Source organism: Dromaius novaehollandiae, chromosome 3 (assembly GCF_036370855.1).
Source record: "Dromaius novaehollandiae isolate bDroNov1 chromosome 3, bDroNov1.hap1, whole genome shotgun sequence".
Taxonomy (NCBI): Eukaryota; Metazoa; Chordata; class Aves; order Casuariiformes; family Dromaiidae; genus Dromaius; species Dromaius novaehollandiae.
The window spans coordinates 129,901,784-129,923,641 of NC_088100.1; the positions used below are offsets into that span (position 1 = coordinate 129,901,784).

A 21,858-nucleotide genomic window follows, 5' to 3' on the forward strand; every position below is an offset into this window, starting at 1 on the left:
TTTTGTGGCCACGGTGCTGACTGGGATGTTGTAGAGCACTTTGAAATGTTATGGAGCACTCAAAGCCATGCTGCTGGAGTCCAATATGTTCATGCTCAGATGCATTACCAGGAAAAACATACTTCAGCTCTCATACACAGGAAAACATGAGTGTTTACATCAACATCCAAATGAATGCACCCATCTCTAGCTGCTCCTGCTGACAGGAATACCACCTGTATAGCGTATTAAGCTTTCGCAACGTTTTTGAGGCTTGTTTAGACAAGCATTTTGTTTAAGACTAGATTCCGCAACTCCTTAGAGCCACTGGATTCAAGCAACGCTTACCCAGCGCAATACAGGCATTTTATTAATAGTCCAAATTTGCAATGATAAATCTTTCCTCCAACTGCCATAAGTGCAAAATTCCTTACTGCCCATGTTATTCTGTACCCCTTTTAGACACAGTTAATTTTCCAGGGGTCTAATTTTAAGTAAACAGTGAATGACCTACACAACTTCTCCTTTAAAAAGAAAAAAACCCCTCAGAAAACAGAAGTTGAATCTGCAGGACCAAATTTAGAAGAGGAAAAAAAGTAGCTGGCAAAAAAACTAGCACGAGAACATCAAATGTAGCATAAACTCCCACTGCCATTCTGTTCCACTACAAATAAATGGAGACCATATAGAACCGAACTCATTGAGTCAATGCAGTGAATGCACAAGTCTTTCAATTTTAACCCGTACAAGAATGTGCGATTTCTTAAATTATGTGCAAAGAAGAGATTAAAAAAGAGTGAATGAGCACATCAGATGCTTTTACTGACTGTGCCTGTGGTAATGATTCATTTTCCCTCTCTACATTCCCTCACTAGCACAGCTAAGAGTCAGCAAAAGCCCGTACCGTACATGCAGGTAAACAGACCGTGGGTGAAGCATGCATTTTTCAGCTCTACCTAAAACCACCCCTGTAACAGTCAGAAATACATTCTCACTTATGAAAGGAAAGGGGAACTGTACCAATTAATTTAGGTTTGCCTCTAACCTTTTTTATGCTCTCACTTTAAAGGCGCCTCTTCATTTTTAGTGACCATTAGCCAAAGGCTAAAAGCGGTTTCCCCAAAGCAGAGGTGAAACACTAAAGCACTGCAATCCCACCCAGTATTTCGGATCTACCACCGGGACAGGGGAGGCGGCTCCGACCCCAGCGCAGGACCAGACTCGCAGGGAGGAGAGGCCGACGTTGCGGGCAGGGCGGCGTGGAGCGAGGAAGGCAGAGGCTGCAGCAGTAGTAAGTTATCAAACAGTAGTAATGCTCCCTTTTTCGTACTTTAGCCATGGGGGCAGAGGAGCAACAAGGAGGCAAGATGGGATGCAGGGAGGGAAAGGCCAAGGGCAGGGAGTAGACCCAGCAAACGAGGGGGAAGAGCTGCGTCCCCATCAATGGTGCTGCTGCCTGGTCTGGCGAGTTCTGCAGTTTCACCTTTGGAAAGCAGCTGGAGAAGAAAACAGCACCAGGTAAATCACAGAAGCTGTCCCTGCTTCTTCTGCCAGCCATGGACTTTCCTACCACAAAGGGATGGTCCGAAGGCTCCCAACCCCCTCTCGTATAAAGACATCCGCTTGCCTGCAGAGATCCATCCTCACAAGCCAGCTCTCTGCAGTTTTACTTGTAGAAGGAAAGATGTGTACGGCCGCGACGGCTCAAGGCAAGTTGTCCCACAACCTGCCCGCAAGAGCGGCCAGCGACCTGGTGCTTCACCAAAGGCACCGGCACATCTGTAACAGCCGAGCAGAAACAGTCACCTTCTGGGAGAGACTCCCAGGCAGCGGCTGGCCACTGGCATCGCTGCCCGTGTCCTAGCTCTCGCCCCGCTGTATTTGCTAATCATCCACACCCAGGGGACACCGCTCGTGTGATTCCTGCTAAGCCAGAACGTCAGAATAAACCTCGGTTACTGTCCTTGCATGCCTACACCTAAAACCCAGTGTTAATCTTCCTGCTAAATCGTTTTTCAGCTCTCTTCTGCCAGCTTCCCTGAACTGCATGTTCAGTCCAGGCCATAAGGGCAACAGTAGAAGTTAAGCAGATGTCAAGTGATGATAATTTGGCTCTACACGCACACACACTGATGCTATTGCCATGCAGGGCAGTAGCCTGAAACCTCTTTTTGCTGACGCTCTTCTCCTGAGGAAACCTTTTCTCACCTGAGCAGCTCGGAAAGTGCAAGTGCTGCTCCCCTGCTCTGGTCGCGCCGTTCGCAGAAAAAGCTGCCCCGGGAGCGCCAGCGCCCTGCTGCTGCCAGCGAGAGCGGGGCCCGCGTTTGGCTTGGCTTGGTTTGGTTTTAAGACCAGAAAAGTAACCACGTCCGTTAGGAAAACATTCTCCTCCATGAGATGGTCAGGTGAAAGACCTCAGACTCCCAATGTATCTCTGCTAGCTGTCACAGCCGATGGGGGCAAAACAATGGGAAGAAAATACCTTTTTTTCTTTTTTTTTAATTTAGCAAAGATTCCCCTTAAATAAATGGAAGCAAGGAGATCTTGAAATAAGCCCTAACGCGTTTTAATCGCGCTTTTTCTTTCTGCGAGCTAGCCGTCATTCAGTAGCTAGGTGGTTCTAAATAAAGAACTCGAGTCAACAACAGGAAATAACTCCCACGGAAAAAAAAAAAGGGCAGAATACAAACTCTCAGCAACTCTTGCACAGAGCTCACAACGGCCTTTTGTTCCGTGCACGTTAAGTCTGAAATCGTTACTTTTCAGAACATGTTCTTGCTCTTTCTAAGTAATTAAATGTTTTCTTGCTGCAAGCGGGGCTCCCTCGCTTGCCTTCCTCCCGAAACAGTCACGCCGAAGAATCACAAAATCAGAAGCTATTCCCATGTCACGTAACAACCAGGAGCACTCGAGGGGTGCCACATGGTGACCAGGGGGGTCACATTTTACTTTTTTGGGGGGCTTGCACTGTTGCATGCTCAGCTTGAGACAGTTCATAAGCTTCTCAACGTTCAGAAACCACTTAATGTTCAGCAAGTACTGAGCACCTGGTCTGCGGGGAGGGGGATAAAGGAGAAACCACACATGTCTAGGCACTTTTTAAAAAAAAAACTCAGGCTACTATCTAGAATCATCTGCTTTTAAATTATACAAGATGTTATGGGCCAATGGCTGCAAACACTACCTGCAAAGACTACTCGTCTCCTTCTCCTCGCAGCCTTCCCAAAGGCAGCAGAACAGCCTGGCACGGGCACCTGAACCTGCAGCAAGACAAACGCTGCAGCCGACAACGCGCAGGAAGCACAGGCTGCCCTTCCCGAAGGAAACATTTCCAGCTGTGATCCCAGGATTTCTGGAATTTCTACAGTTCACATGAACCCGCCAGGGCTGATGGGCTACTCCTGCTTCGTTGCATGGGTCAGGCAGATGGGCGCAAGCACATCCCCACCGAAGCCGTTCTGCCACCCTTCTCCACCCAGCCTGCAGCTCATCCTCGTAGTAGGGAAGCAGCAAAAGCGCCTGGCTACGTGGGAGAGCTGAGCTGTGAGCAGAGCTGGCTGGAGCTGGATGTGCTCAAGCCTTTTCAGGCAGGAGAGAGTGAGAAGAGGCTATGCCTTGTTCTCCTGAAGACAAGGTGCTTTGACACGCTCTGGGAAGAAATCCTATCCAGTATGGATTCAGGCAGGAGGGTGACGAGGATAAAAGGCTTTCGGAGATACTGGAAAGCAGGCTGGGAACAAAAGAAGCAAGGACCAGCCTGAAAGGGAACATAAGCCTACAATTAAGCAAGAAACTTAGACATACCAGCTCCTGATGGATGAGAAACTACAGGAATATTAGGAGGAGGGGGGAAAAAAACCTCAAACACAACAAGAGTTTGTTCTGGTTAAACTTCAGGCTGTGAAATACAGTCTAAAGCTCCTTTCACAGGAGTCTGTCTAGCCTACACTGCCCACAATACCTACACAAATAGCTCTATATTCTCGTAACAGGGCACTCAGGAAAACCAGCTTTAACAATCTGTACCTTTTCTTTCTTTCTTTCTTTCTTTTTTTTAAAATTCCTTAAAGTTTTCGTTTGTGGTCTGGTGCTGTCAACAACCTGGCTCCTCCATTAGCTGGCTTTTGGGAACACATCTCAACCCTACCACAGCTTCCAGTTTAGGCTGAACACCGATGATGTCAGGCTTCAAGAAAGGGGATGAAGCCCCTCTGCCCCGTGGCGACTTACCCTGCCGTCCCTCCGGGGAAGGTGGGATTGTCCCCTCGGTGGAGGCGTGCGGCTCCAGAACAGGCACCTTGCAGACTCGGGCCATGTTCTGCCATCCCTATTTTCACTCGCCAGACACAGCTTAGTTTAGGAGACACAGGAGGAGACTGTTCCTATAGCTTCTTCAGGAATATTTCCAGATTTTGTGACAAGTGTCTGCCGGAGTAAGAACACGTAGGTACCGGATTTTAGAGGTCACCTGATTCCAGCATCTTTCTATCAAGCACCTGACATGATTTGATCACATTACAACCTACCTCTAAAGCCAATTTTCATTTTAGAAATAAGCCCTGTTCAAATTATACAGCTGCGAGGATCGAGGTTTCAGATCCAGACTGGGTTTTTGCAACTGGAATACATGAACTAGCTTGGTGCACGCACGCATTTGCGTCACCAGAAGTCTACAGCAAGACCGAATCAAATTTGCTTTGTAATACAAAATGAACATGCAGACTGAAGCAACTCCACATTCAAACGCAGCCCAAAATAAGTCTTCATGGCTGTAACTACAAAGTCAGCCAAAGTAGGTTCAAACCTGAACCTGCCATTGCAGCCTTTTCTGATTTCAGAAAGACTTAGACAACACTGCTGGTCGGTCCAGACTCCTCCCGAACTCCCAGAAAGGACGAAGAGTCAACAGGGCAAAGCACCAAACAGAAGGTGCCCTACTGTTTCCCGGCTCTCACCCATGAGACGAAATACTACAACCATTTCAGTGGGACCAGCAGGCTTTGAAAGATGTAGTCTCTCTCTCGCTCTTTCTCTCTCACTCAATGATATTTCTGCCCACATGCACTGACACATACAGTGTCTAACAAGGCTGTGATTCATTTTCAGTTCTAGTCATGCTCACAAGTGATGTAGCACACTCGCTGTGCCTTCAGGATCTGCGTAATTTAGCTTCATTTTCTCTGCCCCCACCCTGCATTAAGTGAAGTTCCAACAAAGCCAAGTCATCTCCCACCAACTCACCCTCCCACCTGCTTGGGGGATGTGTGCAGCAGGAATCTGATGAATAATAATAATACAAAAATCAGAAAAAAAAGAAAGGGATGAGAGATACCACGAGTTGTTAGAAAGCTTTCTAACATCTACAGGGAGTGAATAATAATAATAATGGGATGTATAGTACAGGATCACTGAAGGAGCTGCATCAATCCTGAATCACCTCACCTAATGCGTTAAAACAGTAATGTGTCTTACATCATGAATATCATGCATGTTGATGCTACAGAAGAAGACTGACCCATTAAATCTTATGATTTATAAAGGCAAACACTTCATCAGCCTCTCCCACAGTAAGCCGGTAGTCATCATTCACTTGTCCTGTTGCAGTGACTTTGACCAAGCACAAACGCCAGCAAAAGCCTTTATCATGTCGCGTCTGTAAACCTCTTGCCTCCCGTGGCTGCTATCCATCATGAGTTACATGTGGTGGTTTCGTGATACAAATCACAAGCTGCTTCTGAGCTGAACTCCATGTATTTGAGGCAAGAGGCCAAGCTTGAACAAAGTGAAAGACGGGCTTTTTATTTGATAAATCTCATTATCTCACTGGCATTCAAAATGCATCTTGGATGCAGAAATGCATTACAAAGTAGTTCTACAGTTACTCAGAAGAGCCAAGATGCTTTAACGTGTAAGTTAAAAAGTGTTTACACCCCCATCACACTAACTTTTCTAACTCTCTCTCCCCACCCTCAACCTGGAGCTATGTTTTGATGGACTAGAAATCTTGATTTTCGAAAGAAAGAAAAACAAGTCAACTGTATTTCTTTAGCAAAAGTCCCCAGACAAGAATGAGTCACTGCAGACTCCTTGAAGCAGATCTTGGTGATCTGCACGACTTCCTTAATCCCTAAGCCATGACACCAGGAAGGAAGAAGAGCAGCAAAAGCTGGAAGGTGCTTCAACATCACAGATGTAATTGCTGATAGGGCCACCATCACCACACTGGAAAAGAGCTACAGCAAACTAAGAGGACACATAAGCCCCTTCTCCATTCACACGAAATGTGTGTGTGAGGCCCCCCACCAAACCAGAGAAAGCTGCCAGCTACACAGACTCCCATGTCGCTGGCTTCTATCCATGATCAACATGAAGAAGCCGGAGCAGAGATTAAATTCCCTGCCTGCTGGAGAGATGCTGCCCACCTCCTGCTCCTGGCTCGCTAACGGGTCACTCCGTTTGGCCTCGCTGTCAGAGTGCTGACTTGCATGTCCCTGGCTCTGGCACACTTTCCCACACCTGTAAAGGCAGAGCCCAAGAGTCCACCTGAATTTTGGGCCATCTCAGGCCTGTCCAAGCCCGATGGTTGGAGGAGCTGGAGTTCTTCTCCCTGCCTTCCCACCAACCCTCTCTTTTCTGCCAGGACAAGCCAGCCTGGGCCGGTCAGGAACCTAAGAAATACATTGAAATTTCCTTGTGGTCTTTTGTTCTCCTCCTCAGAAGCTCTCAACTCTATCCAAAGAGATGTCAAAACCCATGTATTTTGATTTCTGGAGCATTCAAGACAAGTCCAGCCTTCTTCATCCACAAAGTCACATTGCAAACGTCCTCAGGGCAGGGCCTGTCCCTCTCATTTGCTTTATATCTGTGGCTTTCAATCTTTCCTGGTTTGTAGATCCCTTCACACTTTCCACTAGCGATGTGCATTTAAACTTGCTGACAACAGGCTCGCTCTCCCTGGCTTTTCGGCACATCTCACACGTAGCCTGTGGATCGCAGTGAGCTGAAAACCACGGTCTCTTCTCTGCGGCCCCCGCTGCGGATTCCCACGCATCCCTCGCTTCCCGCTGATTGCTGCACGCCTTCGGAGGCAGTGGCAGGCATTTTCCAAGTAGCCCGAACTCAAGTCTAGTTGCCCTAATCCAAGACAAAAGCTCAGAGCTTCACTGTCATTTCAGCATTTCCCATCTCAAGGTATGGGAGCTGTTGATCTCCCACATGAAAATGCATTACGCTGTCAGCCCAGCCTAAGGGCTGTTATTTAATTTACTTGAGGAGGTAAGTGAAAGCCCCTTCATGCAAATGCTTACAATGTGATCTGGAAAACAGCAGGTGTAATTAGATAAAATGGCAGCAAAGCCCACCAGGGAAATAATGTTAATTCATGAGGATTTTCCTCTCCACCTCCCTCTCAGCAAGATTTGAAGCCAAGGGTGAAAAAAAATCAGAATGCACCTCCATGATATATCTCTTGGTGAAGCAGAAAAACAGGAGAGCCATCTCGGCGGCAGGACTGGCAATCCCTGCTCCTAAGCGATGAAGCACTGAAAGCAAAAGATTGCTCAGTCACTGTCATAAGGCATTCCCAGTAGAGATGTAATGAGCCAACACCCCAAACTTCACGCCGTCTCCTGACCCTGGCCTAAGCAGGCAACGTGGACGATTACTCGCACGATAAAGTCATCACTGCAATCCCCTCCCCCTAACAGTAATAATAATAAATCAGTGCCATTTTGCAAGTCTCGAGGGCAGGTCTGGCATTTCTTTCCCTCGAAAACATCCGGCAAAGGTGTTCGACCAGACTTTGCCACAGCACCATCCCTAAAGCGAGCGCGCCGGAGCACGGCACACAGCCGCGGCTCAGCGCGACGAGAGGCAGCGGAGGTCTCGGGGGGGCCTCGGCAAGGCCACCCCGAAGCCGGCCAGGAAGGTCCCCTCCCGACGGCTGAGCTGCCGCTACCAGAACGGATTCGAGCTAGCCAACATGCTCGCCGCTGTTAGGAAGGAGAGACATTTTTTGTTATTGAGTAATTACTCTTTGCGAAATGGCTTACATCCCTGCTTGATTAGGTCACAACCCGCTGTGAACAAACTGATGTAACAGAGATATCTTTAACCTGCTAAATTAAGGCGTGCTTTCTCAATATAGAAAGCTTCATTGAAGCCGTGCACGGGGCGCTCGGCGAAGGCATCTCGGCCCAACGCGTAACGTTAACAGACGGACGATGGGTGAGACGCGGAGCCAACGCGCGCCCGTCCCACTTGCACGTTCACCGAAAAACAGCTGTCTCGTTTGCTTGCTGCGAGGGTAGTAAATGAGTCAAAGCGATCGCAGTCGTTTGACACCAGCAGTTAAATACGTAATGGCAATAATCTGATGACATGCACAGGAGGAAGGAGGAGATTTTTTTTCTTTCTTTGCTGTTTAAGAACTTCCCTATACTTTCCCCACAGATAAAAAAGAGAAGACTTCCTCTAGGCAGGGATACACTTGTCAAAGCAATCAGAAACGCACGGTTATTTTTATACACAGCACGGATACCTGCGTTGTAAGGGCCAGCACTGCCACAGCCAGGGTTCCCACAACACAGCCCAAGGAAGCCCCCCAAAACGACGGGTATTTGCAGCCAGCCTGCGTTGCACGGCAAATAAGTTTGATTACGATGCTCTGCTTTCCCCAGCCGAAACCCCCGAGCTTTAACGTCCCTCCACAAAGAAGCCTTCGGCTGCCTGGAGAGCAGCAGCTCTACCGCCATCTCCACCATCGCAGCGCACTGGGTTTACTTGAAAGCAAACCAAATCCCCCAAACCTGTACGCACCAGTGACCTCCTGATTTTGGGACGTGCCCGTCTGTTGGGAAGGAAGCCGCCTGCTTCACGGACCACGGCCGTCACCTTTCCAGCAGTTATGACCGTGCTCAGCAGGAGCACGCGAGCCCTTCAGTCCAGCGTGAGCATGTGTACAAGCGGGGCCGGTGCTTCCTGCTGCAGTTAAAAAACGCGTTATACGAGTACGATGGAAAAATGTGACTGCGACGCAAAACCTGGCCTCCTCTTCCCATTTCGGGGGGCGCTTTGGGGGGTTGGGGAAATGACTGGGCGTCATTTAATCTCCTCGATTAAAATCACTTAGCGAATATTGTACCGTCGGGCCGGTGCCGCTGCCGGGTGGCTCGCGCCCGATGAAGCCTGGCCCAGGAGCAGCTGCCCGAAGCCGTGCCAGGCTGCATCTGGCACCCGTCTCTCTTGCAGGCGGCCGCGCTCCCCTCCGAGGTGGCACGGAAGGGGCCGCCGCGCGCCCCGCAGCCGCTCCGGCACCCCGGGCTTTGTCTCCTCGAGCCTGTTAAGCAATTTAAAGCAATTTATTTGTTAATTTGCCTTGCATTTTACAGCGGCAGCTTTTTTTCAGGAGAAGAGAAGTTAAAAAAAATTGAGGGGGGAAGGAAAAAAATGCACTTTTTTTTTTTTTTTAAAGCCTGTCAAGCTCTCTGCAGACTATCATTAAACCAGTTTTGGCTGAAACTGTATGTTTAGGGGTTTTCCAATGGAGACACTCTGGTGCCTGCCACACTCAGACGGGGAGGGGAGGCTGCCGTACAATTGTTGAATTGTTGTCATGGCTATTAAAAATGCTGTAGCACAAATACCCACCAGGGCTGAAGGTTTGCAGTGTACTGGCTCTGGAGAGGTATCAACAACACTGGTATTAACTAGCAGATAGCTGAGTTACACAAACACTGAATACAAGATTAAGTCAAAAGTTGTAAAAGGTTTATTAACCTCAGTCCAATCCCTTCCCCCCCCCCCCCACCCCCTACTTGGGGCTTTAATACCCTGTAAATTTCAGATATTTGACATTTACTGTCGCGTTAATTTGCCTGAGTCTCCTCTAACGTTTGGGGCCAAACTGCCTCTTCTCTCTGTGCGTTTTCCGCAGAGGACGGGAGTTTTGCTCCGCCGTCTCATTCGGCCTCGGAGCGGCTGTCTGAGAGAGGCGCACGGCGAAGCCACGACGTGCTGACTAAAACAGGTTAATGAAAAACAGGTTAGTGACTGAGACTGAAACTTCTCATTTCGCTCCAGAAAAGGGTGTATCGTCGAGATAAAGGGGAGTTCGGCAGCTCAGCCCTGCCTCGGGCGCGGGGTCCGGTCCCCGCGGCGCCGGGCCGAGGCAGCAGGCAGGGCCCCCCAGCCCCACGGGAGGAAGGACCGCAGCTCGGGAGGCCAGGCCCGGCGGGAGGACGCGCGGGGGTGAATTCGGGAGGCGTTTCCTAGATGTACGTTGAACGCTGCAAACCGTGGAGCGAGCAGGAGAAACAGGATCTGTCAACCGGGCTAATTAAAGCGCATTTTCGCCACGCAGACTCATCCACGTCTCTCCGGGCTACGAGGCCCTCATCTCTTGCCTCAGCCCGAGACAGAGTGAACGTATTCTGCATTTCTATGGCAATTTGTTCTCAGCACTTCTCAAGAAGGAGAAATAGAAAGTACTATTAGGAGAACGATGTTTGCACGCTTGCAGACACACACACGCACCGCCCTCTCTCTCTGCTGTTACTTGCATCGTGCCCATCCCCTTTGCATCTGATCTGCCTCCACAACTGTCACTGCTATTGCATGTCCCATGCTAACCCCACTTAAAAAAACGTATGCACGCTCCTCTGCTGTGAGCTTCCCCAAGTAACCGCGTCCATATACACGAGTCCCCGTCCCCAGGCTGGAAGTCTGGCCCCTGACATCGCTGCTCCTCTGCTCCCCAGGTAAAAGCGAGATCTGCTTGAGCCCTGCGTAGGGTCACGTTATGCGGCTCTTTACGAATGAAACGGCGCTGAGAGGCCGAGCGAAGGCCCCCGCCGGCCCCCCGGGCGAGCTCTGCCGTAGGAGCGACAGCAGGGAGGGAGCGTGGCCGCGGGGAAACCACCGCAGATCAGCAGCTCGTTTTGTCCAGGCCACCGAGCCGACCCCTGGGCACCGCCGGAACGAGTCAGCACAAAGGTGACAAAGCTCCGTACGCCATTATAAATCACCCCAACCAGCCAGCAGAAAATCCATGCGCTCATGGAGTTAGCTTAAATACATATAATTTTTTAAGAAAGCCGAGTTCTCCCCGCGTCATCTCCACATGCCCATATGGCAGGTATCACGAGGGGCGTTCGCACGTCCCGCCCGCTGAGAAGGCCGATGCTGCCGGCTGGGCCGCTGCGCTGCCTGCTCCGCGTTTCGCCGTACGTCACGCCGACGGGTGACGCAAGCAGGGCCGGGGGCCCCGGGAAGGGGTGCGGGTGCTGGCATGCGACCTAGTTCCAGGCTGCCCAGGTTTGTTTGGTGAGGAACGTGCGATCGAGCGACGGAGGGAGCAGAGCGAATCACTGCGAGTCAGGAGTGAATCCCATGCACTGGCTCTGCTTTCAGAGGGAAGTAACAGGGCAAAATGAAAGCGCAGTGTCTCTGCTTCGGAGTCCTACAGTGCTAAGGGTAGGGATTTGTATCCTTCTCCTGCAAAAATCAAGGAGCTGTGAAGCTTGGATGAGGCAAAAGGTGACCCAGATGGAAGCCACAAGGAAAGGAGAAGGAGTATAAATTCAATGAAGATGCATAGCCCAAGTTCACCGTGTCATTAAACCTGCCAAAACCTGAGCAAAAGAGAAAACCTTCCAATTCAGAACTGCGTGCACTGAAATGCACAGCACCAGGGGACAGAGCTACCTTGCCATGCACGCTCAGGCCAACCCAGAGCTGCATTTTGGATGCTTACCGGCCCCCAGCTCTTTCCCTGCCACCGCCCCTGCTACCTCCCCTCCGCGCAGAGAGGAGCAGAGGTGCTGACTTAGCACGGCTCCCGGCACAGCCGGCATGGGCTGAGGCATCCTTGGCTTTCTCGTCACCGGACGCTTCCGCTGTATCTTAGAGCAACTCCTCCAAAGGAGGGGAGGGCAGCAGTCTGGCACAACGCTGGTCGGTACTACATGGCAAGCGCATGCTGCTTACGTGGCCACAACCAAACAAACCAAGAACAAAACCAACCCCCCCCCCCCCGCCCAAAAAAAAAACCATCCCATTCCCTCTGCCGACCACAGGAATTTCCCCAGTTCTGATTTTTGGCAGCTCCTTGGTGTCTGTGCCCCTTACAGTATCATTTGAGGGAAATTATTGTTTAAATAATAGAGGGAAGAGAAAGCTTTTTCAATGCGAAAAGCAGACGACTTAATTGCATGGAGCTGTTTTCATAGCAGGTGTTGTGTGGTTACGTGAGTTTTACTCCAGCACAGCCAGGAATTCTCTTCTCCAGTTATCTACAAATCAGGGCTGGAGAGAGAAGAAGAAAGGGCTGTAAGCTGGGCACAGGGCTTGAAGGCAAAGAGGAGAAAAAACAAGAAAAAAAACCCACCCACAGCTTCAGACCACTGCAGGAGGGAAAGCGAAGCCCTCCAAAGCAAGGAGGTGGGGAGGGAAAGGGAAAGGGAAAGGGAAGAGGGGGATCCAGACCCGATTATGGCAGCAGGAAACAGTTGGGGGTTTTTTCCCCCTCCTTCCCCAGCATTCATCTGGATACAAATAATTAGGAGTGAGGTGCGAGTCCAAGAGGCCAGCGATGGGGAAATTTGCTAAACTAGAAGCAGAAGATGATCCAGTTTGGACAAGAGGCTTCGGCAGAGGGAAACTGGGAGGAAGAAAAGCAGTTTGGAAACTTGTGTGGAGAAGACAGCAGCAGGATTTAGCAACCCTAAGGAATGGGAAGGGGGATGGGTAAGGAGAGGGGAGTTAAAAACAACAAGAGTTGCAAGCCATGTTTCATGGCACTAATTCAGCCAAGAAACAGACTCAAATGGATGTAAACAATGGACTATTCATTAGGGGGTTCATTCCCTGCCACCGAGCAAACTATTGTCTAGAAGTTTTAAATACTCCCTTCACACACAGGCTAAATTACAGAAAATGCGAAGCATTATCAGATAATCCCAACGCCTTTCCTCCGAATCACTGCCCTCAAGCAGCCGCCCTGCCCTGCAGGCTCTTCTTACAACCACCTGCAGACGCGTGCGTTCACGTTCAGGAAAATAAATGATTATGACCCCAATGCAGCAGTTCTGTAGGGGCCTGGGAGTAAAAACCACACTGAAAACATCTGAACAGTGCACATAAGGCTTTTGAAGCTCAAAACGCGGTTCTGCTCTTGACTGTTCTGCCTCTCTCTCGCTCACGTTTAAAGCAAGCGCTGGGGGCTGCCCCACGGCTTGCAGAATCCCAGGCGAGGCAAGCATGGTGCCTGATGCTTGCTACGCAGTTAAGATCAGGCTTTTGGCTTATAAGCCAAGCTCTGCTGGTGCAGAAATCATCCAAAAGCAGCACAGAGGAGTTCCGATGGTGCCTTTTCCATCTGGCTGTTAGGACGCAAGCCGCACGCATCGAGGGTCAGAGCAGGAGCTGCAGCAGCTGGCCTGAATTCACAGGCAGCTCTGCTGCCCTCGAGGGAGTAAAGGATGGGCAGTGGCTAAGGGCAGAGCACTAGCGATATCCCTTCCTGAGCACATGATGGGGCATCCTCGTAGCCTCCGTTCACCTCTGGCTCTCAAAGGCAGGCTTGGCTTCCCTTTCCCTCACCTACACAAAGGCACCTGCATAAAGGACCTTTCATGGTTTGCCCTTCCCGTGTGTGCACCAAAGGCTCTAAAGGCCCATCTTGTCCGCAGCCCTGGGGAGCAGAGGCTGTACAGCCTCCCTCAGCATCTCAGACGCCTGGCAGGACAGGACCTGTCTTGCAGCAGTGCAGCCAGCCTGGCTGCCGGGAGAAAGCTCTGACCAGAGGTTTTCTCACAGCATTTCTCCCCTTCGCCCAGGCCCAGAGCTGCACAAGCGCAGTGCTCCTACCAAGAGCTATGCGTACAACAGGACTTGGACACCCGTCAGGTTCCTACTAAACTTCTTAAAACTCTGACTCCTTGAGCTGGAGGCTTGTGGAAAGGAGGGAGAGGAGAAAGAAGTCTTTTCTTATCCTTAGTCTCAGGCATATGGGTAACAGCAAAGCACCTAATTCTGTTTTGCTTGTGATGCAGAAGTGCTGCATGTTTCCCTAAGCCCCGGGAGCACACAAGCAACGTGCAGCCCACGCCGGTGGGGGAAAATCAGCCTGCAAAAGCAGCAGAAGGAGGGAAAGAGCTCAGCAATTTTAATTTAATTTGCGTTTTAATATTGCATGGATGTTCTTTGTTCATGTTACATAGCGCACACAACAAATTCGTGTCCACCGTGCAGTCAAAAGTAAAGAGCGATAAGCTGGAAGGATGCAGATTGATCTACACTTCCCCTCCTACTCCCCAGTACGTTTATTTGCTTCACAATTAGGGTTCACGTACTGCAGAGCGTGTTAATACCGTGCTCGTGCACTGATAACGGCTGCAGGTTACAGACACCTTCGTGACTGCCACAAGCAGCCGCAGGAAGCAAAACGCCGGTGTACAACATTAAAATTCCCCTTTCAGCTCTCTGAAAATCCCCTGTGCAAGGTGGCCTTTGGGGCTGTAGGAGACGAGTCCCAGAGCTTCTGGGGCTCTGTAAGTGCTTAACTTTTAATCTAAACTTTCAGTGCGAAAGGGAACCCAATTTCTACCTCTTTTCATGGCAAAGATAGCCACCAAAATGTGAAGTGAAGGTTGGCCAGAAAAACCTGAGGAAGCAGAGAGAGAGGGAGCTGCAAATCACATGCAGTCTCCAGCCTACGGGTGACAGTCACACTTAAACAAGGAAATCAAATGTCAGTCCACTACTACCCTTTCCAAAACGAATCTCTCGACCGACTCCCAGGAAGGTGCAGCTTCAAAGGCAGAGCGCGAGGGCCTGCGCCCGGGAACGGGCACCTGCAGAAAACGCGCACGAGGAAACCACCCCGGCTTGCTCTCCTCCTTCCTCAGCGTCCTTCCCATCAGGCGTTTTTCACAGGGCTACAGCAGAGAGGAAGGAGCAGGAGATACCGGGCTGGGGGGAAGGTGGCAAGAAGTCGCCTTTCCCACGAGCTCTCCCGGGGGGAGCGGCAGGGGAGCTGGTCGCCCATCTCGCACAGCCAGCCAAGCGCAGCTCAGGGCCAAAAAGGAGTAACACGGGGACGACAGGGAAAGGTGACAAAGAAAACCAGCAGGCAGCGAAAAGACCAAAGCAAACGCATAAGGAAAACAGAGGTGATTCAAGCCTGTAGGATGAAGAGCCTTGAGAAGGCTCTGTTATCAGGTGGGACAACCTCCAGGAAAGGCCCAAACTCACGCATGCCCCAGTCTAAAAATCAAAGAGAAAGAAAAAACACAATTTCAGGGGAGGGAAGAAAATGAAGGGTTGAACAAAGCATCAAAACAGAGAAGAGAATGAACTTTGTCTGAGGAAAAACCGTGGTCTGGAAAGCACCAGCAGGGAAATAAATGATAGTAAGGGAAGGAAGAAAAAAAAAGGTAATGAGAAGGGGAAAAACATACAATACAGCATTTTGGCCTTGCTTTACACAGTTGTGATCTCTGCTCAAGTTCACCTCTAACTTCAGAGAGTCAAATCTCCATTTTAGTAGAGACTATCCAGGTTTGAATTAGCAGCCCCAAAGATGACACTCTGCCACCACCTCTAACCAGCCTTCTCCCACAACCGAGGACATACCACACCTCTAGCAGACTCAGGTTGAAAGCCAAAACAGTACCAGTAATAGTATCAACTCCTGGCTGAGTCACATTTTCATTTTAAGCTGTACACATTATCCATTCAAGGTATTTCATTTGAAAATTGTTTTTGTTGAAACTCACCGGGTTTTTTTTTTTAGTAGCTCAGATGAGCAGGAACAACATTTCCTGTTCTACGGATAAGATGCTTTTTACAGCATTACGGAGTTTCTTCTTCCTCTTCCCAGCCCTCTCACACACCTATTGGTGGGAACTTTCCTTGCAAACACTGTGCTTCAAGGACGGACTTAAAGAAGAGATGAACTATTTCCCTTACATCATTTTAACACGGACCCGGGGGCTGACGAAAGTGGTTGTATGGAGGTACTGTGTGAGCAGACGGAGCTGCAACCAAAGGTCTTCACTCTTTCTCTTGTAATTCGATACCTGGCTTTAGTGATCCCTCCAGCTCTTGAATTAGGAATGGAAAATATGAGAGCTCTCTTTCACAGCAAAGGTTTAGAGACGAAGGAAAAGACATCTCTGGGCTACTTGCAAATGCTATTTGCTTTACACTGGACTTTAACACCGGACAAGAACAACGCGTGTAGGCTCTGTGTACCCACACGTACTTCTGGGCTGCAAAGCACCGCTCCATCCTGTCAAAGCTGGTCGCCTGAAGCCTGAATTGCTGCTTTTTTAAAGCCAGTCCCTTTACTTTGTACCTCTCGGCTCAAGTTGCTGTGGGTGCAAATAACAACATTTAAAAGCAAGCAGCTACCACTAGCTGCTCGGGGAATTAGACATTAAAAATGCCAATAGCTGCTTTCTGCATAACTGCAGTTTGTTGCAGGAGTAAAACGGGAAGCTAGGCTGAACTCTTTATAGAAACACTGTCCCCAGTCATCGCGCTTATCTTCCAAGCCCTCTGGAAAAGGTTTTCAAAGCATCACCCTAGTTATTTACCTTGTTATGGGCTCTCTGCCGCACAACTGGCCAATTTCAGATCCCAAAACAGAGAATGAGAAACCCCATCCAAAGAGCCTACCCGCTGCCGTTTGCAGTGTAACCGCTCGAGCTATCACGGGCTGCCCTCGCACACCGGGGCCGGGGAGAGCAAACCCTTCTCGGCGAGCGCCGCGTCTCCGCGACACAGTGGCTGCGTTTGCCAAGACGCTTGCATCGCGTAACGTGCTGCGCGGCTTTTCACGGCAACACCGCCCCTAAGCCGGGGCTGTTTGACAGAGGCCCATCTTTAGCCTGTGCAGGATTCAGCTCCTGCCGCCCTTAGAGCCATCTGAAGATACCGGCAGGTAACATTAAAGATCCAGACGGAAACCGAGCTCATCTTTGCCTTCCTCCACCACAGCATAAGAGCGTTCACTTGTACGGCCTGGCTACAGGATTTGGAGAACGACGTGTTTAGTTGTGAGATGACTGCACGTGGATAGAGGCATACCTTCACCGGGATGGCGAGAAAAGAGCAGTGTGCAGCGCAAACTAAACAGCGTAAAAACACAGTGCGTTAAGCAGTACACTCTCTTAGACTGTCGGTTCCTGGGCTGAGGTTTGCAGAGATCTGGTGAGCTGCAGGATATTGGCTCTCCATCTTGCTTCCAGCTGCTTCTACAGATGTCCGGGCTCCTCCTTGCCAAGAAGAGCTAGGAGGCTAGTGAAAGCAGCTGGAAGAGAAGGAGGCGGAGGAGGAGTCGGGCTCGCTGCCTCTGGGGAGAGCATGAAGAGGAGGAGAGGGAAGCAGGCACTGCCCACACGTGCTCCACAACTTTGGCTGGAGGCACTGACCACTAGGAAAAGGCGTAATGTCCGGGAAAAGGAGAATGAAACATTAGACAGCATTTTTTTTCTTCCCTTTTCTTTTTTTTTTTTTTTTTTTTTTTCTTTTTTTAAAGGGAGCTAGGAGAGAATCAGGTCACTGGGCAGCATCTCTGCAAGGGGCTGGCAGTAAGGAGGACAGACTCAGCAAAGAGCTGACAAGGAGGGGGAGAGAGGCAGAGAGGGAGAAATAAAGTGTTCAGATATTAGCGGTGTATGCAAGAGAATCACCGAGCAGATGGGAGGAGGGAAGAAGAAATGATTAATAGAGAGTGTGAGGCCCTTCCCCCTCCCTCGAGCAGGACTAATCACGTGGAAGACAGCTAAAATGTTACTTCCTAATATTGCTTCGCTGCAGTAGTTGCCACATGATGAAGGAGAGCGAGCCTGTCCCCAAGACTAAAATCCTCCTAGATACAGAAGCGACCCCCTGCAGCCATCCCACCACCACCTTTTGACTGCCGGTGCTGAAGGGCTGTCTGTCAGGATGCATCTGTCTCCGCTGTCACGGCCTGGGAGCTTTTATCCGTGTGCTCTCACCACCAAGCCCTGCAGTAGGTCTAAAGCAGCATTCCTGCTTTCGCTCTGGTCACCCTAAAAGCCCTTGTGCCCTGCCTTCGGACTCCCCAGGGAAAACGACTGGCTTTCCTCTGCAAGCCAAAGCCAAATGTTAAACCTGCCCCACATCAGCAGCCTGTTCCCAAGGGAAATGCAAAACGACTTATTCCCTCCTTTTTGCAGCTACCTTTTGCATGCAAGAGGATTGTTATCGTGGCTCTCCCTCCCCCTCACTTTTCCCTTCTATGGACTAAGCAACCCCAGCGCCTTCGTTTTCTCATGGGTCACATCTGCTAAATCTCTGATCAGGCCTGCTGTTTTCCCCCAGACCATCTTTAACAGGCTCACATTGGGGTTGCTTTGCTGTTTTTGAAGGCTGTGAGCCCAAAACTGATTCAAGACTCCAGCTTTGACCTCACCAGCACCGAGCCGAGTGGAAGGAGCACTGAACCCTCTTGCTTGCAAGCCCCAGCTCGCCTTTTCGCAGCTGTGCAACCCTGGTGACTCCTGTTCAGCCCCGAAGCCACCAGGCCCTCCAGCCCCTTGCTGCAGGGCTGCTACCGGGTCAGCCATCTCCCGTTTTGTGTTTGGGCAGTCCATTCTTCCCGTGCACGTGTAAAACTTGGGGCTTGTCCTTTACTGAATCGCCTCTTGTTTTTTCTAGGTGGTTTCTCTCATTTGTCAAGAAAATTTTGAAGGCTAACAGTGTTCTCCAGAGAGGTCACAGCTCCTCCCAGGTTGGTATCATTTGCAAGTGCAATTAGCGCCTGCAGCTGAACCCCCCACCATTGAGCACATCGCCTAGGGAGGACGCACAGGAGTCGACCACTGCGGACACAGACCGGGCCCAGCCTATTCCCGACTTCACAGAGCACAACTGCCAGTCCCTGGCATCGCCCTGGAAGTAACCAGGCAGCCGGGATGAAGCACGCAGGACAAGGGACTCGTGTCCAGGCAAAAACGCTCTGCTCGGAGTGGGCTGCTGTGCTCTGCTATGAGGCACAGTAACAATAATCCAGACCAAGTACCATGCTGCGATCCATCCCCGAGGGAGATGACCATATCTCACAGAAGAAGGTGCAAAAGCCTCAGCAAGACAGAGATGAAGGGGAGCATTTGCCAGATCATCCCACCGTGAGGTCCCTGCTGAGGAACAGGCAGGCTCCTCTGCTGGAAGCGAGCCTGCCCCATCCTCAAAACTTCCCCTCCTTTCACCAGCAAGTGTCACTCCTCCTGTGGCAAGTGCCAGACACTTAAACCCACACAGGACATCATCTCTAGAGCTCTGACACCACACTGTGATGACAGGCATCTTTAGACAGAGACAAGGTGCGCAAAAATCAACTGGTGCCTGAAGTCGAGGAGGCAGAGGCGTGCTGTCCTCAGCAGAAGGATGACCCACTCTCATTCTCCAGGAAAACCGGGAACTTTGCCATGCTCATGTCAGACAACAGCACTGGGAAGACAGGACTTGAGGGCATTTCGCACGCAAATTCCCCCCAGCCCTCCTCTACACACACCCCTGGGGCCAGAGCAGCAAAAATGCCCTGGGCTGCAACAGTGTCTGGTCTCCACCCACAGCTCCTGGACAACATGGTAGAAGGACTCCGATCCCAAGCAGTGCTCAGGGCAGCAGATTACAGGTGTCCTATGGGGCGATGTTTATTAATCTTACAGCACACAGCACTGGCTATACATCCCATCAACTGCCCACTGTTTAAATAAATTAGTTTTCTTAAGAACAGCAGCATGCTGGGACCAGTTATAAACACACCTCACTCCAAAATCCACCTGATCCCTCCCCTAGACAGGCAGCTGAAGAGGCTTCGACTTTGTGCTGGGGAAAAACAGTGCTCAAAATTTGATGTGTTCTTTCACTCCCAGTGTCTGCGCTTAACTGGAGGGGGGGGGGGAAAGCCTGTGTCTGCTTTTCGTGGTTAGCATCAGCAGGCGTACGGGAGAAGGCCAAAGGCCAGCAAGGCAAGGAAATCCCAGGTCACTGGATCTTAGGGACTTCAGCAGAAGGGCAGGTGGCCACAACAGCAGTGCAGACCACAGCTTTCTCCTTATGAATAAAAAACTGGAGAGAGCAGGTATATGCCAGCAAGATTGCCAGGAGATTATGATAATCACCTGTGCTGCAAGTCCAGTCTTCCCATCAGAGAGTTTCAGCCCCGCAATGACCAGCTCCTACATCGAGGCCAGATGCCACCACCACTGTAGAGCTAACGCTGCCCGCTGCGATCGATAAGGTGACAGGCCATACAGACTCCGTGAGCGGGCCACTTTTGAAACCATCAGAATGTATTTCATCTATTCCTTTATGCTAGATCATTTAAAAATCACTGCAGGAGAATGCGGTAGAGAAAAACTAAGATTTTTGTTTGTTCTTATTTAGCGTAGAGCAGCATCACCAAATTAAGTTTACACAGTTTGGGAAGGAAAAGAAAAGTTTAATAATGTTCCTCAACTTATGAGGACTTCTTTTTTAGGTAGAACAAAGCTGGGTAGTTTTCCTAGCTCTGCACACCATCTAAATCCCCCGATCAGCAAGATTTACTGCCTTCGGAAGTGCTGGGTGGGGTGCTCCGGCAGAACTGGACCACTGCTGCAGCAGGATTTAAAATAAAAGTGATGTCAGGAAATGGGTGGGGGTAGGGAAGGGGAGAACAGCGAACGACACAGCCCACGATCAGGAAACGCACTTGGCAAGATGTGTGGAAAACCGGAGGTATACAGGAGTAAAGCTCCACGGAGCAGCGCTCGGGCTGCTCCCACCGCTAATCTGTTCCCGTTATCGGAGCTCAAAGAAAAGAGGACAGTTGCCAGCTCTGGAGAAGCGGGAACGGTGCCAGCTGACGACACGCGGTGATAGGCAGTCGCTGGGGTCTGGGTGAGGCCCGCTATCATGTGATGTGCATTTGATAGCGAGGGAACAGGGGAGGAAAACACCAACTAAAAAAAGCACCTACCGTCAATTTATTTAATAAAGGCAAGAAGGATGCAGCAGGAAGAAAAAAAGCATCCTGCAGCTGTCCATCAGCTCCAGTGGATTGCTACAACAGAGGTTGCTTTTGCAGAGAAAGCAAAAACCAGGAGACTTCGCAGCAGCAAGCAGATCAGGCACCACCACCCTTAGCCAGATGCAGCTCAAGTCATGCGTCCCTTCAGGGGGGGAATCTGTTGACACAGAAGCAGAGTAGCAACGCGTTTTCACACCTGCAGAGCAGCCAGAAAAGCCCTGGACCAGCACCAGGAGACACAGCAGTCACGCCAGGGAGTCTCGGGAAGCAGATAACCAGCACCGCACCTTTGCAGGCTGCAAGTGTAACACAGGCCAAAGCGATCAGAGCCTCGGGGCGGAGAGGACTGCATGTAGCAGGATGCTCTCGGACACACATGCTGCAGCAGCTTGCTGGGGAGCGTGCTTTTCTTGTTGCTGCACCGCGGAGTTACCGAAAAACAAGCAACCTCAAGAAGTACAGGGGTTCCCAAGCTGGGAACACGGCAGCGGCAGGACGCGACTGTTGCTGCCGTCCCCTCCCCGAGTTGAGAGATTCGCTGGGTCCCGGTACTGCGCCCTGCTCTACCTGAACACACGCGTGCATGGACACACAAATCTGGGCCATATATCTTAGAAGCGAGACAGATAAGGCAGAGGCATGGAGAAAGGGAATATTACCACTGGGAATTCAACAAAGGTACTAGGTAAATTGTTCAAAACAGCAAAGGGAACATGTAGAAGGGCTCGGCATTGAACTCTGGTCTCCCGAGTCCCCGTCCCATCCCGCACACCCCCTGCTTTCCTCTCCCTTGTTCCTGGCTGTTAGATGAAGAGTTCTTCCAGGAAGACACC

The 21,858-nt window shown here is 50.5% G+C and overlaps 1 protein-coding gene across 1 annotated transcript in view; it reads right to left on the reverse strand.

The window, feature by feature from the left end:
- SERTAD2 (SERTA domain containing 2) overlaps positions 1-21,858 on the reverse strand; it is a 75,752-nt gene that overhangs the window by 24,865 nt on the left and 29,029 nt on the right. The window lies entirely within an intron of this gene.